At 35.8% G+C, this 13,855-nt stretch overlaps 1 protein-coding gene across 6 annotated transcripts in view; it reads left to right on the top strand.

Annotated features, from left to right (window-relative positions):
* Positions 1-13,855, top strand: part of LOC105233765 (receptor-type tyrosine-protein phosphatase N2) — a 178,668-nt gene that overhangs the window by 50,483 nt on the left and 114,330 nt on the right. The window lies entirely within an intron of this gene.

Genomic DNA, 13,855 nt, shown 5'->3' with positions numbered 1-13,855 from the left:
CTGTGCGCCGCTATCACTTGCACCCTTTACACCACTCGCTTTGCGTCTGCGGTTCGTTCGACCATATTCTCTTGATATTTGTTTAATGTTTTTGATATCCACTTCGTTGAACTTCTCAAATTGACAGAAAATGCGAAAAAAATATGAAAATAAAAATAATTGTGAGCGCTTGCAGCAAACTTTCGTCGACTGGGGTTGTGCATAGCAGTTCGTTATTTTTATATATTGTTGTTGTACTTCATGCATTCGTATGTGCTGTTGGCATTTTCCTAAGCAATTTCATTTTTCACCGAGTTGTGCCTATCTTTTGCCTTCTGGTTGTGTTCAAACTTTTAATTTTTCATTTGCATTTTCAATTTTACTTTTCCTTTTCATTTTATTGCTTCAGAAGACGCCATCTTGTTTTTTCTTTTTTATTAGTTAGCATGTATTTTAACTACTTTAGGCCGGAAATGAATTCGATAATAACTATAATAACTTCAGAGTAGGTCAGAGACTAATTTGGGCATGGCCAGTGGCCACGTGTCGCTTTAGGTAGTGAACTCACTGAGTGCTCAACTGCTTTCAATTTTGTTTTAAGTTGTTGTGGATTGTTTGTTACTTCTATACTCTTCCAGAAGGAAGAAGAACCAATACCATCCTCACTCTCTCCCTAACATTTGATAGCATATTATCACGGATGGGGCCTAAGCACTTCTCCTTTTTCACAGAGTGAAGCTGAGAGCCTCTTAATGAGAAAAGGGATTCATTATCATCATTTATACTTCCTGGTAAAGAAAACCGCTTGTATTTCGATTAACAGCTGCCGCTTCTTAACTCATAAACGTTATTCTGAAATTTTCCTTCAACCATTAGATCAACACCATCAGCATAGGCTATCATTCGATTGTCTCGTCCGTCGAGTTCTTTCAATAAATCATTTACCACTAAGATCCAAAATAAAGGAGAAAGAGCCACACCTTGCGGGATGCCTCTATTGACTTTTCGTAGTGCACGTGCACTACCGGAGATATCCACTTATTCTCTTATAAATAATTCCACTGAATATATCCATATTTACAAGAAAACAGAGCTCCCAAAAATTTGACAAAGAAATGGAAAATCTTGGAACCTACTAAAATTTACTGTTCAGGAACTATTCAACGTTTAAATTTTATAATTTTATATAGTTAATTTTTGGTCAAGAATGCGGCATTGTTTGCATTGATAAATCTATCTAACGTCTGGTGTTTAGGAACGATTTATGTAAGTATTCGACGAGTTTACAGAATCTTTTAAAGCTGTACAAACTCTATGGTATTGTCTAAGCCTTAATCTATAGCATCTAGTCGACAGAACGAACCTTTGGATTTAGGGTGGAAACTATCGAAAATAGATGTTATTAGTGAGGTTTTGCACCACGACCTAGGGTCTATTGTGCCCTCTATCGAAACTGAGCTTTGGTTTCTTGGAAAAATATTTAAAATCATTTTTTTGACGGAAATTTTCTTATTGGATTTGACTACTTTATGAGAACAATGGTGAAATTTTCGAAAACTTAGGTTGTTACAGAAGAAAATTTAACTTGTTCTCTTCTTAGATAATTCTGAATTGACTCTATATAAGCTAAAAATATAGCTAGATGTCCTTGAGATCTACAAAAGAGATAGAAAGACGTCGAGAGAGAAAAAAAAATCAATGTGGAAAAGTTGTAGAAAGCAATGGAATATTGTCTTAAGTGTTTGAAGTTAACTGTATTTGAAAATAAATCTCAAATATTCACCGATTGAATATTTACTCCTTAAGTGCTTACATTTGTTTTGTTTTCTCGGGTGAAAAACAGTATTTTTTTACAAAACATTTTTTTCATATAAAAAAGAGATATTTTGTTAGAATTTTTTGAAACCAAAAATTTAATATTTGGCAGACATTTTTATAAAAAAATTAAAGTTTTAGTTAAAATTCGCGACTTTTTTTTCAAATAGTTGCAATCGGAAAAAATCCTTTGTCCAAGTCTTTAAGAATTGCATCTCAAAAACCTTTGTAAAATTTCATCGGTTGAGTAGTTCTCGAGAAATCCATAAACCAATGCAACGCCTTAAAGGTCAGAAGCATGGAAAGTGTTGAAAAATATTGTTTCGAAATAAGTGGTATTAGGTTTAATTATAAAAACTCTGTTGAACATTTTAATGACAATAAATTTGCATTAAAAGTATCCATTAACATATTTTTTAAAGCACTACCGAAGAGTTTTCTAAAGCCTATACTAAAAACAAACATAAAAATTATACCTTTTCTGACAGCAACATTTAAATTCATTTTCACAAAAATTAATTTCAATTTCCCTTTACTAACTTGTATAAGTATATGTCATTCTTTGCACTTTTAATTCTGCTACTTTTCTTCTTTTTTCACCATCCACCGCTTATCCCAACAGCCTCACTATTAATCGCTCCTAATTGTCCAACGCTATCGCTTTTTCTTCGTCCTTTCCTCCTTTTCTATTTTCAGGCGCTTTCGTTTGACCACTGTCGCTTATTTAATTGCTTGCAGATTTTGCACAGCGTGAACTTCTTGGCTAAACTTTCGACGCCATTAATCTAATAGGATTTGTTTGTTGAAAAGTTTAGTTTTTTTAATCACGAAAAAATGAATAACTTAAAGCGTGGGATAGCTTGAAAGGGTATTCTTTTTTCAATGGCATGAAAGTTTAGTTGAAGGAGTCTCCTCACTGCCACCAGCGCTTTGGAACCCTAAATGATTTACCGCTTTTTACACGCAAGTTGAATGCCCTTGCCCCTGTCCCATTGAAAAGATTTAGTCGTGCAAATTGTGGCTTTCACAAATCGCCGAGTGCTCAAGTACGGATTCGGGCGGTTATTCATACTTTATTTATATGCATTCATTTATATATTTATACATAAATTTGACCGCAATGCCGACCCACCTTTAATTTTGGTAACCCCAAAGCGCTCATCTTCAAAGGACGATTAAATATTTTGCTAAAAAGGTTATTTGTGCGTTAAAGGATTATGTTTCACAGCAGCGGCTAAATTGATTCATTTAACAAACAAACTAAGGGTAGACGCCTTGAATATATTTGAATTTAGTTGTGCCTTTTTTGTTAATATGTTTACGGAATTTGTCTTAATGACCGTCTTATCTGCTGCACTCGACCTTTTTGCTTTTGATCTTAAATTGTGAAATTTAATATTTTTATTTAAACGAAAGTGATTTAGGGCCAAAATGTGAGAAATGAAAGAAAATACGGGATATAATATATACTTCACAATAGAAATAACCAAAAATTTAGGCGCGTATTTGTACAGTAAACCCAAATTATTAAACTCTCAAAGGTTGAGGAAAGAGATTGGCGCCTCATCGGCTCATAGAGTTTTCGCCGCTGAATATGTTCCCTAGAAATTGCTTGGGCTACTTTTGAATAGTTCTTGGTTGGGTTGCATGGGAAGTAGTTGGCCGACAGAGGTAATTCTAGGAAATATGCGGTAAACGGAAGGTTGCGAGATCGGAGCATACTTTTCTACGACCCAAAGAAGCGATCTAGTGGCTGCTGTTTAGAGCATACTGAAGTTATAGAGGGAACATTTCTTCAGTCTGCTGAACGGCAGTGAAAATGTAACATCTGGAGATGGAGGACCAGATTCCCCAATCGATGACGATGGCATGGATATTCCATTGCCTAACTATGATGAGGTTCGAAAAGCAATTACTCCCCAGAAGAACAGCAAAGCGGCAGGGGCCGATTGATTGTCGACCGAGCCGTGGGATAAGCCTCCTTAATAACGTAATTAAGCTCTTATTGAGAGTAGTGTATGAAAGACTGAAGCCCACCTTCAACAAACGGATTGGACTTTATCAGTGTGGCTTTAGACCTGTAAAATTAATTATCGACCAGACTTTCATCATGCGTGAAATCTTGGAAAAGCACGGTGAAAGGAAGATCGACACACACGACCTCTTTATCGATTTTAAAGCTGACTTTGACAGCACGAAATAGAACTACTATATATGCCGCTATGTCTGAACTTGGTATCCTCGCAAAGCTAATACGCTATGACTTTGAAACACTCCATCAGGATCGGGAAGGATCTCTCCGAGCCGTTCGATACGAACCGACCTTTCAGACAGAGGGGTCGTATGACTTCTTCAATCTATTGCTAAATAAAACAATACGAGCTTCGGAGCTAAATAGAGAACATATAATCTTCTATAAGAATGTACTGCCGATGATACTGATATCTTTGGCTTCAACACCCGTGGCGTAAGTTCCACTTTCTCTTGACTGGATAAGGAAGCAAAGCTAATGGGTCTGGCAGTGAACGAGGACAAAGCGAAATAGATCCTGTCATCAAACAAACAGTTATTGCATTTGCGACTTGGCTCACACGTCACTTTTGATAGTCATAACATTTAAATAGTAGATAATTTCGTCTACATATATTGGAGCCAGTACCACCAACCACCAACAACAATATCAGCCTTGAAATCCAACTTGCTACTTTGGACTGAGTAGGCAATTGAAAAATAAGGTCCTCCCGAGACGAACAAAGACTCTACAAGTACTCATTATTTCCGTCCTGCTATATGGTGCGAAGGCATGGACAATGACATCATCTGATAAGTCAGCCTAGAGGTTTTCGAGAGAAAAGTTTTGCGGAAGATTAATGACCCTTTGGGCACTGGCAAACAGAAGTTACCGCAGTCGGTGAAATGTTGAGCTGTATGAGTTATACGATGACATTGGCATAGATCAATGGCTAGGCCATGTTGTACGGAAGGAAGAGAACACTTTAACATTGTTGGATATTGATGAAGAACGCGTCGGTGGAAGCAGAGAAAGGGGAAGACCTCCACTCGTTGGTACTTTTTAGAGGGCGGCGCCTTGCCTTGCCTACTTTTTTAAAAACTTTCAAACATAAATGCCTCTTTCTAATGTAATTTGAATTAAAATTTTTTTTTTAACCAAATATGCCCCTTTTCAATGCAATTTGAACTATAATTTTGGTTTTAGTTCGAAACTTGAACTTCCGCCATAGCCAAAGGTAGAAATTATTTAGTTCGTTACTTTCCTATTCGCTATATCTGAGCTTTGCTCTCTTGTAAAAAATTGTACATGTGAAAGTAACAACATATGACAGATATACAACAGTATATACAACATTAAATTGGTATAATTGTATGGTATAATTATACTAGTCTGTAATTATTACCAACTGTTTATTTGTTTCGGTTCTACTCAATAATGTCGAGGAGAGAACTTTGATATTTTGACTGGATTTCAATAGTCTTGAGTGCCCATAAGTTTAATCTGAAGCATTATTTTAACAAGTTACACATATAATAGATTCTGTGACCTAAAATAAGGGAATATTTTACTATTTAAACCATTAAAGGTTTGTTAAATTAAATGAATCAAAATGAAATGCGATTATCAGAAAAATAATCCGATAATTTGTAAGCCATTTAAACAATTTTTTTGTAAACTTTTCGATGGTTTCATGGCAAAATAGTAAATAAAAAATAACTAAAGTGAAAAAAATTACAAACACAATTAGTCGCTTAAGTGAAACTAATGTAGTTTCATAAACTAAATTAACCAAAATGCATTCATTTATTTCCACAAAACCACAACGACAGCGCGGTGAATGTGTTGAAGCGAGTTGACGCGGAGATAAAGGCAGGCTTGCGGCGCAGCTTGAGGCGCGAGGAAGCGCTGGAGCACGCAGACGGTGGGTGGCCGAGCAAAAACAGTGCAAATTGAATTAAAAAAGCACGTCGACTGCGGTAGGGCAATTATTTTATATGCAACAAACAGCCGCAGTGGCAGCTGCCGGGCCGGCTGATGGCGCCGACTGAAAGTACGCTTGAACCGCGCTCGTCATACACGCTTAGCACATTTGCTGTTGTTGGCTTACAGCATGACACCCATGTGTATGCGAAATGCTGGTGAAGTCCAGTCGGACACTAGCCTTTAGCGAGTGAAAATTGCATTTGCAAATTAAGTGAAAATATGCTGCCGCAAGGCACACCAAATGCAAACAGACAGACAAGCGAGAACTGCTTGCAACCGCACTGCACGTTATCGGGCGAGTTTGGGTACTGTATTTTCGAGTTGAAAAAAAAACATTGGAAAAAGTGACTGCGGACAGCGCAAAACACACAGTGGGGTGGTACAAAGGGTTGAAGGGGGGCGCTTCGGTGGAATTGTGGAGACTGGTGTACTGGAAGTGATTGTGGTGGCGGTGACGGCGGTGGCAGCAACTACGCATGCAACTCTGTAAGCTTTTCAATTCAATTATGCTTGTGTCAGTAGGTAACGTCGGTCTATCGTGCATGTGCAGCGACCGAGTGACAATACTGATATGCTAGTCGATGCCACACGAGATGTTGCCATCATACAAAGCAATTTATTTTGCAAAATATTGTACAATTTTAATGAAAGTTTCTTTGACAGTGACAGTCGTCAAGTTGTTTATACAACAACCCCAACTACGGTACTCATTCTCAAGATTCGAACACAGAGTTATATTTGACACTTTACCGCAAGTGGCATGCAACATTTTACTTTGCTTTGCTTGAAATTGGCAATGATTCACGATGAATTGCAAGCAAAAAAACTCAATCGAGAGCTACAATTTTATTTTTAAAAAATTTGATAAATTGCTAAAGTGAAGGAAAAGAAAGATTGAAACAAATTCAACAGTCATCTCTCTTAGAATCATGCCTTTAACAGAAAACTTAGACCTCCATCCTTTTTTCTTAAATGAGAATTTTCTCGCTAAGATCTGTGAATGTTTTGGACAAATAAAATTATTGGTGCTACGATTGGTTTGGATAACCAGAAAGTGGATTTTACAATCTCACCTTCTTCAGAGCGACAGCCTTCTCCAAGATGGAAAGCTTTTTGAAATTTTTAGCCAATTTTAAAACATAAAATATCCGAACTTTACTTGCCATATCGCATATTTTTTGACTTATTATAAATCTGTCCTATAAAGCTATATCATGTTTCATTCTAAAGTTCCAAGAAGATCCGACGTTTTAGAGCCAAATTTTATTTAGCGATGAGGTCCATTTATGGCTTAATGAGTACGTAAGCAAGCAAAATTTACACTTTTGGGACGAAGAGCAGACTGAAGAGATTCAAAAGTTGCCAGCACGAATCATTTGAGCCAAAGCTGCTATCAACATTTGAAAGAGATAATCTTCAAAAAAAAAAAAAAAACAAATGCCAATGAACGTGCTTTCGATGATAATAAACATTCTCTATTTAATTTGAAGTTCCTGTGTTCCTTCTTTAAAAAAGTAGGGAAAAGTAGAGAAATAATTTGTATAAAATTCTATTGATTTGACTTTAAAAATATCAACTCAGTATAAAAAATGGTTGAAGTAAAGCTGAAGCAGTGAGAAACTCTATTTTAAAATCATAAATATCGCTCTAATCAAACTCAACGCTGGAAAAGAGCTTAGACAAGCCCATAAATGACCGCAAGGTTCTTTGCTGCATCTAAACTTTTGTATTCTAACCTGTGACTAGAATATAACTAAAGGGCTGAAAAAACTATTGGGACCTTACAAAACTCTTGTCAACAGTATGGATTTTCTGAACTAACTTTCAGGTCTCCAAAATCTTTTTTAAAGTCTCCACACAATTTTTTATTTCCTTTTTCTCAAATACATAAATATGCACACTGTTTAAATCGGGTTAAAAATATTCGAAAAAAATTATAGAATCTAGTGCAGTGTCTTTGAAAAGATATCTAGGACCCCGCGGCTCGAACTATCAAAGCTCATCAATTCTTCAGTTTATCTAAAAGTACTCTAAGTTTTATTTTTTTTTTCTAGTTCCTTTTCGATACAGTCTTGGTATTCGCTGGAACATCTCTAAACTAAATTAGGGTCTCATACTCAGGCCCGTTTTCAATCTATTCAAACTACCTTCAATAAATACAAAAGCATTACCCTCAATTCCATAATCATATGCGTAGAATATGGCACAATGCCCGAAGAATGCACCAGCTGACCTCTATGGTACATTCCAATAAACGCCAGTGAGACCAGCTTCCATTGAACCTAGCATTGACCACGTATTTTTCTCCTTTCCTCAGCTTGTTATAACCTTTAGACGCACACACACACGCATTACCACCAAAGTACCGCAAAATCTTCTAGCTATTCGTACAAAACCTTAACCAAGTTAGTGCGAAAACATTCGGACGTGCTACTGGCACATGTGAGCAACGTAACAGTACGTTCGGTCCCCCCGATCGTGGGTACTTAACGTGTCGTACTTTCGATTCAAAGCGTCACTTTGATAGTTAGCGCTGGCACTTGAAGTGTTGAAATGAGTGCATTGCATTCATATTTGATATTTTGATATTCTAACAATGTATTCATCCACTCGTACGTAGTGCCAACGCGTCGAGGCGGAGAAAACGCATTATTTGCAAGGCAGCAGATAACGATGTAAGTGTTAGTGGTGGCAGTAAATAACTGAAATTATTCGCACTTTTTGCTGCGTGCTGCCACACAAAACTTTTCACTCGTGTCATGGTACTTTGAGTGCAGCGGCAATAGTGGTCGAAGCATCGTGTGGCGACGATGAGAGAGAGAGGAACGGAGGCTAAACTAAACTGTGAGTGAATTTGAAATGTATGTCACATTGGGACAGAATGCAACTTTACTCACTTTTCTGCCACTTCAAACTTTTCAAGTCTTTTCGAATTTAATTTATTTTATTTCTAGTGGATTTTTTTTTTTTGCATTTGCAAAGCGCATGAGTGAAGTTGAGATAAAGCAGCGCATTAAAGTTGTAAGAGATGAGATGGCATTACTATAATGCTTAGAACTTATTAAGTTGTAAGTGAAGATATTAACGTTTTGTAGAGAAAATTGTATGCAAGATAAGAGGTTATGAGGATTCAAGTAAATTTGAGAAAAAATTTTAAAAATCTGAATTGGGTTTTAGACGACTGTTTTCATTAAACTCCTAGAGAAGCTTAAAAATTTTCATTTCGGTGAGAGAATTTACAAATAAATATCACTTTGATAGAAAGTACTTCTAAAAGATTCGAAGAAATTTATTTTGCAAAAACTGAATCCGAATAGAACATAAAGGAGAACTGATTAATCCAAAATGCATAAAAGTTCCAAAAGTAATATTTTTGAATTGGTCTGAAAACTTGGACTACTGCATTACCGAGGCTACTCCTGGCGGCTGTTTCTTCGCTCACACACCCACGAGAGACTGGGAGAAGTCGCTGGAGTAGAAGCGTAATGAGCTTTTTCACGGATGGATCGGACCGAGGAGGAAACGTTGGAAGGGGAGTCTTTTGTAAGCAGTTCTCTCTCAAGCTTCCTTAGACTACCCCACTACTGTACCAGCTTTTCAGACAGAAGTGGTTGCTCTTAATATAATAGTAGACTGACTGCTCTGACTGATGTTTGCTTTAAACATCAAGCTTCTTCATCATTAGTCTTGTTTGGGTGCTTAGTATTGGCGGAAATTGAAAAGCCGATGACCTAGCAAGACGAGGTACCCGAGTGGAAATGATTCAGATCTCGGTTGTCATCTTACGTTCTAGCACTGAACATGTGGACTGTACAAGCGTTGGTCGACGATCAGCTTCTGTGCAACTATAGGTCTTGCTGTCCTAGGATTGAACGTAGGGGATTTACTGAACTGCTTTTACTCAACAAAGTTCACCTTGCAGCAATCTAGGGAACTCTTACTAACATTTTCCAACGCAAATTGTGAAATTTGTATGGAAGAAAGAGAAGTGGAAATAACCAAGCTCTTTCTCCTTCATTATCCACCCTTTGCAAGACTGAGGCCTAATCGATTAACTCGCAGAAACACGATTTAAATAATTCTAACTTTGGAGATCCATCATTTTGAATCTATACACAAAGCTGATCTTTACAGTAACTTCAAAAAGAATACTAAAGCTTAAAGCTCTTGCTACAAGATGCACAATAAACTTCTCTCCGCACATTTTAGTATTATTAATTTTATTTATTTACCACAAGACTTTGGTCATAATCAGCTTATGGGTAAATGCAGCCTGCCACTTCGCTACTCTACGTACCATTTTCATCAGATTACTCTCTATATGCACTAACTCTCTTGTAGATACACTCCCTCTTCACTTCATTTACTAAATTACTTATGTACACAGCAATTTTGTACTTTGGCCAAGAGCCGGGCAAACTTTGCCGAGCAGGCAACTAGAAGTCAGCACACGACCGGAAGCGACAGTAAATTGTTTCCGGCCAAGCGATTTAAGATTTTCCACGCCAGTGACGAGAGAGTATCTGGCACTTTTTATTTTACTTCAAGTAGACCATTTAATAAAAGGGAAATTGTGAAATAAATTAAAAGCAGCAAATAGTAAAAAAAAAAAATGGGACTGAAAGTGAAATTGAAAAAAAAAATATAAATAAAATGCGCGACAAAGAGCTTAATGAATAAAATGTCGAGAAAGTGTCAGATACGGGAAAAAATGGCAAACGAAAAGCGAAGGCAAAGCAAATAGAAGAGATAAAATTTGTATCAGCAGCATATTGCCAACAAAGTGCAACTATTTTGCAAATTGGAAAGGACAAAAAAATGCTGGCTTTTAGTGCAAAGTAAATAAGACAAAGTCAGCCTGCAGGCGACAGGCAAATGACAGCGCTTTTCGCAGAAGGTCGCCATGATAACAGTGCAAGTAGTGGAGCAACTGTCAGCTGCTGGCAGCTAGCGGCTGTTGAGCAACTTTCGCAAGCGCTGCAATTGTTGGACGTCCGTATAGGCAGATGCAAATTTACTGGCAAATATAACGGAATACATATGTACATATATATATACATATGTACATATGCTGTTGTTGTAATTAGAACACTTGGTAATTGTTATTTGTTGTTTTTGACGCTTTTGCCTATTTGCCACCAACGCAGCTTAGCTAAACGGTGGCGAACTTTGCACCAACATCCATCACTTTTAATTTGCGCGTTGCGCCTATGAGCAGCACAGTGTGTTGGGTTCATCTAAATTTCTGTTAAAAAGGTACACACATTTTTTGGTGAAATATAGAATTTTATAACGAATATTTATATCAGAGAATTTATTATCGGTTTTAAAGAAGCAGAGTATTAATTATCGATACTAAACAATCGATAAGCGTCTAAAGCGGTTTATGTCCTTACTGTTGAACGTTTGGAAAATCTAGGTTTATCGTACTTATGAATAGTTTTTCGGTATCAGTAATCTGTTTTAAGACTATTCACCTTAACTCATCTTACTTAGATATTAATAACCAATATTAAATAATCGATAAGCGTCTAAAGTGGTTTATGTCCTTACTATTGATAAAAATATTTTTAAAATGATTTTTTTGAGTGTATGCAGTCTTCAAGATAGTAAAAGTCACCCTATTTTCCGTACAGACTTCAAATGATATACATGATCTCACTCTATCTTAAATTTAATATCTTTAAGAATCCAATTAACTCTTTCAGCTACAAGTCGATTAATATCGGAGAGTTTGAAACTATGCTGAAGCAAACTAGATATAGTTTAGCTCGGGTTTTTGAGTTCAAAAAATAGCCGTTATAATTAAGGATACTGTACTAAGCCCACATTTTTCCGAAACATCTTAGTGAAGTCCTAGAGATGGGCTGACTATAAGTTGAAAAACTCTGAGGAAAATTGCAAAGCTTCCGTAATTCTTATGAGCCCTTATATCGCTATTCATAAGCCCTTTTTCTCCCATATAGTCTTAAGTTGAAAGTGTAAATGTTGTCTACCTTTCTTACGAAAGCTTGTAGTAAGCCAATACATACTTTTCGAATACGTAACCAAAAACTTTAGGTCGGCTCTTCAAGCCAGGACCGTATAGACACACGAAAAGTGCTTTGCTATCTCAAGATAGTCGATTTAAAGTCAGCATCAATATCAATATGGATATCAGTATCAATATCAATATCAATATCAATATCAATATCAATATCAATATCAATATCAATATCAGTATCAATATCAATATCAATATCAATATCAATATCAATATCAATATCAATATCAATATCAATATCAATATCAATATCAATATCAATATCAATATCAATATCAATATCAATATCAATATCAATATCAATATCAATATCAATATCAATATCAATATCAATATCAATATCAATATCAATATCAATATCAATATCAATATCTCGATACCAGAGAAGGTTAAAAATGGATTTTTTAGATAATCTGATATGCTCATATAAAATAAACTGTTTACAATCTCAACTGTTTACGATCTCAAGACATTGGACTAATGTTATCTTCAGTAGCCCCTACTCTCTCAAAAATTATGTACCATCAAACAGGCGAAATAGGTCAACTAATAGCAAAGATTGTAATTACTTTGCCCATTATTTTCAGTTAAAAACTGTGTTGTTATTGTTGTTGTTGCTTGCACTACTGTTAACTGGGCTACGACTTTTCATTAGCTACTACACTGTTTCCTTGTCATTTGCAGTCATTATTTTTGCGCTATAAAATGTTTACTCCAATAACGCTGTCGTTGTTGTTGCTCTTGTTGTGTGGTTCTTCGCAATGGGCTGGCGACATTTTCATTGTTCGTTGTTGTTGTTGCACATGTTGTTGGCTAGTAAAGTTCGCCATTAATTTGCATATTAACCATTTTTATAGCAAACGCCAACAAAGCATGTCGCTTAAGCTGGTTGCCATAATTTCTGCAGTACACACCTCGTTGTTGTTATTGTGGTTGCAATATATTTTCATTGGTTTTTAACGGTGCCTTTAACTTTGTGTGCTGCCTTTTCCTTGTAAACGGTACTTAGTGGTTAGTTGTAATTTAAATGATTTTATTTATATTTTTTAATAAAGTCGCGTTTAACGGTTAATTGTTGATTTTATTTCGCTTAACGAGTTTAATTGGGTTTCTACTTATGCTCACTGTACATTTTGTCGCATATTTCACGAACGATTTTCAACGGTTACTTAATTGCTTGCATAATTTAATGCAAAAACAATAAAAATTAATTAGTTTTTCATCAGTGACACCAGTGCACGCCCACAGCGCTCATTAGTGGCGAGCAAATGGCAGACGGCGGTGGAAAGGCTTATTTGCATTGCAGATGTATGAGTTTATGCTTAACGGTACATGCGGTACTGATGTACGTTTATGCTTAACGGTATATTCTTATATATACATAAGTATATATGTGTGAGAAAAATATGGTAATTAATACTTAAATAATTGGTGTGTCCAAAATGCTGTTGAACGACATAAATCCTCTCATGAAATGTACGGGCATACTCATAGGACGGCAAATAAATACATACTTGTAAGTGTATGCATAAATACACTAAGGTGGTTAAAAAATATTGTTTTTTTCATTAAAGTATACTCTGAAAATTTGCTTGGTAGGCACTTCAAAAAAAATTCTCTAAGTATGAGAAGGTCCTGCATTTTTCAGCTTCCAATTTTTTCCTTATTATTGAAACGCAAAATTCATATCTTAGTATCTACTATTTGACAAAAAAAAATATATATATATACATATATAAGTATCTTGACCTATATATTTATAGGAAATTGAATTCTCTACAAAATTCTCATTCTACAATTTTTTCGAAAGCCTCACCGTTCGAAAGTTAGTAAAGGTATCATATAATTATGTGAGAGCGAGAAATAAAATATATGGAAAAATTAAAATAGCTTAGACAAAATAAATTTTAACTTTCAGAGAATTGATATTTTTTCAAATAGTTTTTCATATCTCATTTTTTCTAATGATAAAGTGAAAAAGTAGAGAACTGACACACGGATGAGCTTGCTGTTCGTTTTAA

The sequence above is a fragment of the Bactrocera dorsalis genome, chromosome 1 (genome assembly GCF_023373825.1).
Source record: "Bactrocera dorsalis isolate Fly_Bdor chromosome 1, ASM2337382v1, whole genome shotgun sequence".
NCBI classification, from domain to species: domain Eukaryota; kingdom Metazoa; phylum Arthropoda; class Insecta; order Diptera; family Tephritidae; genus Bactrocera; species Bactrocera dorsalis.
Note: the sequence above shows the minus strand (reverse complement) of the source record. Positions and strands in the feature narration are given on the sequence as shown.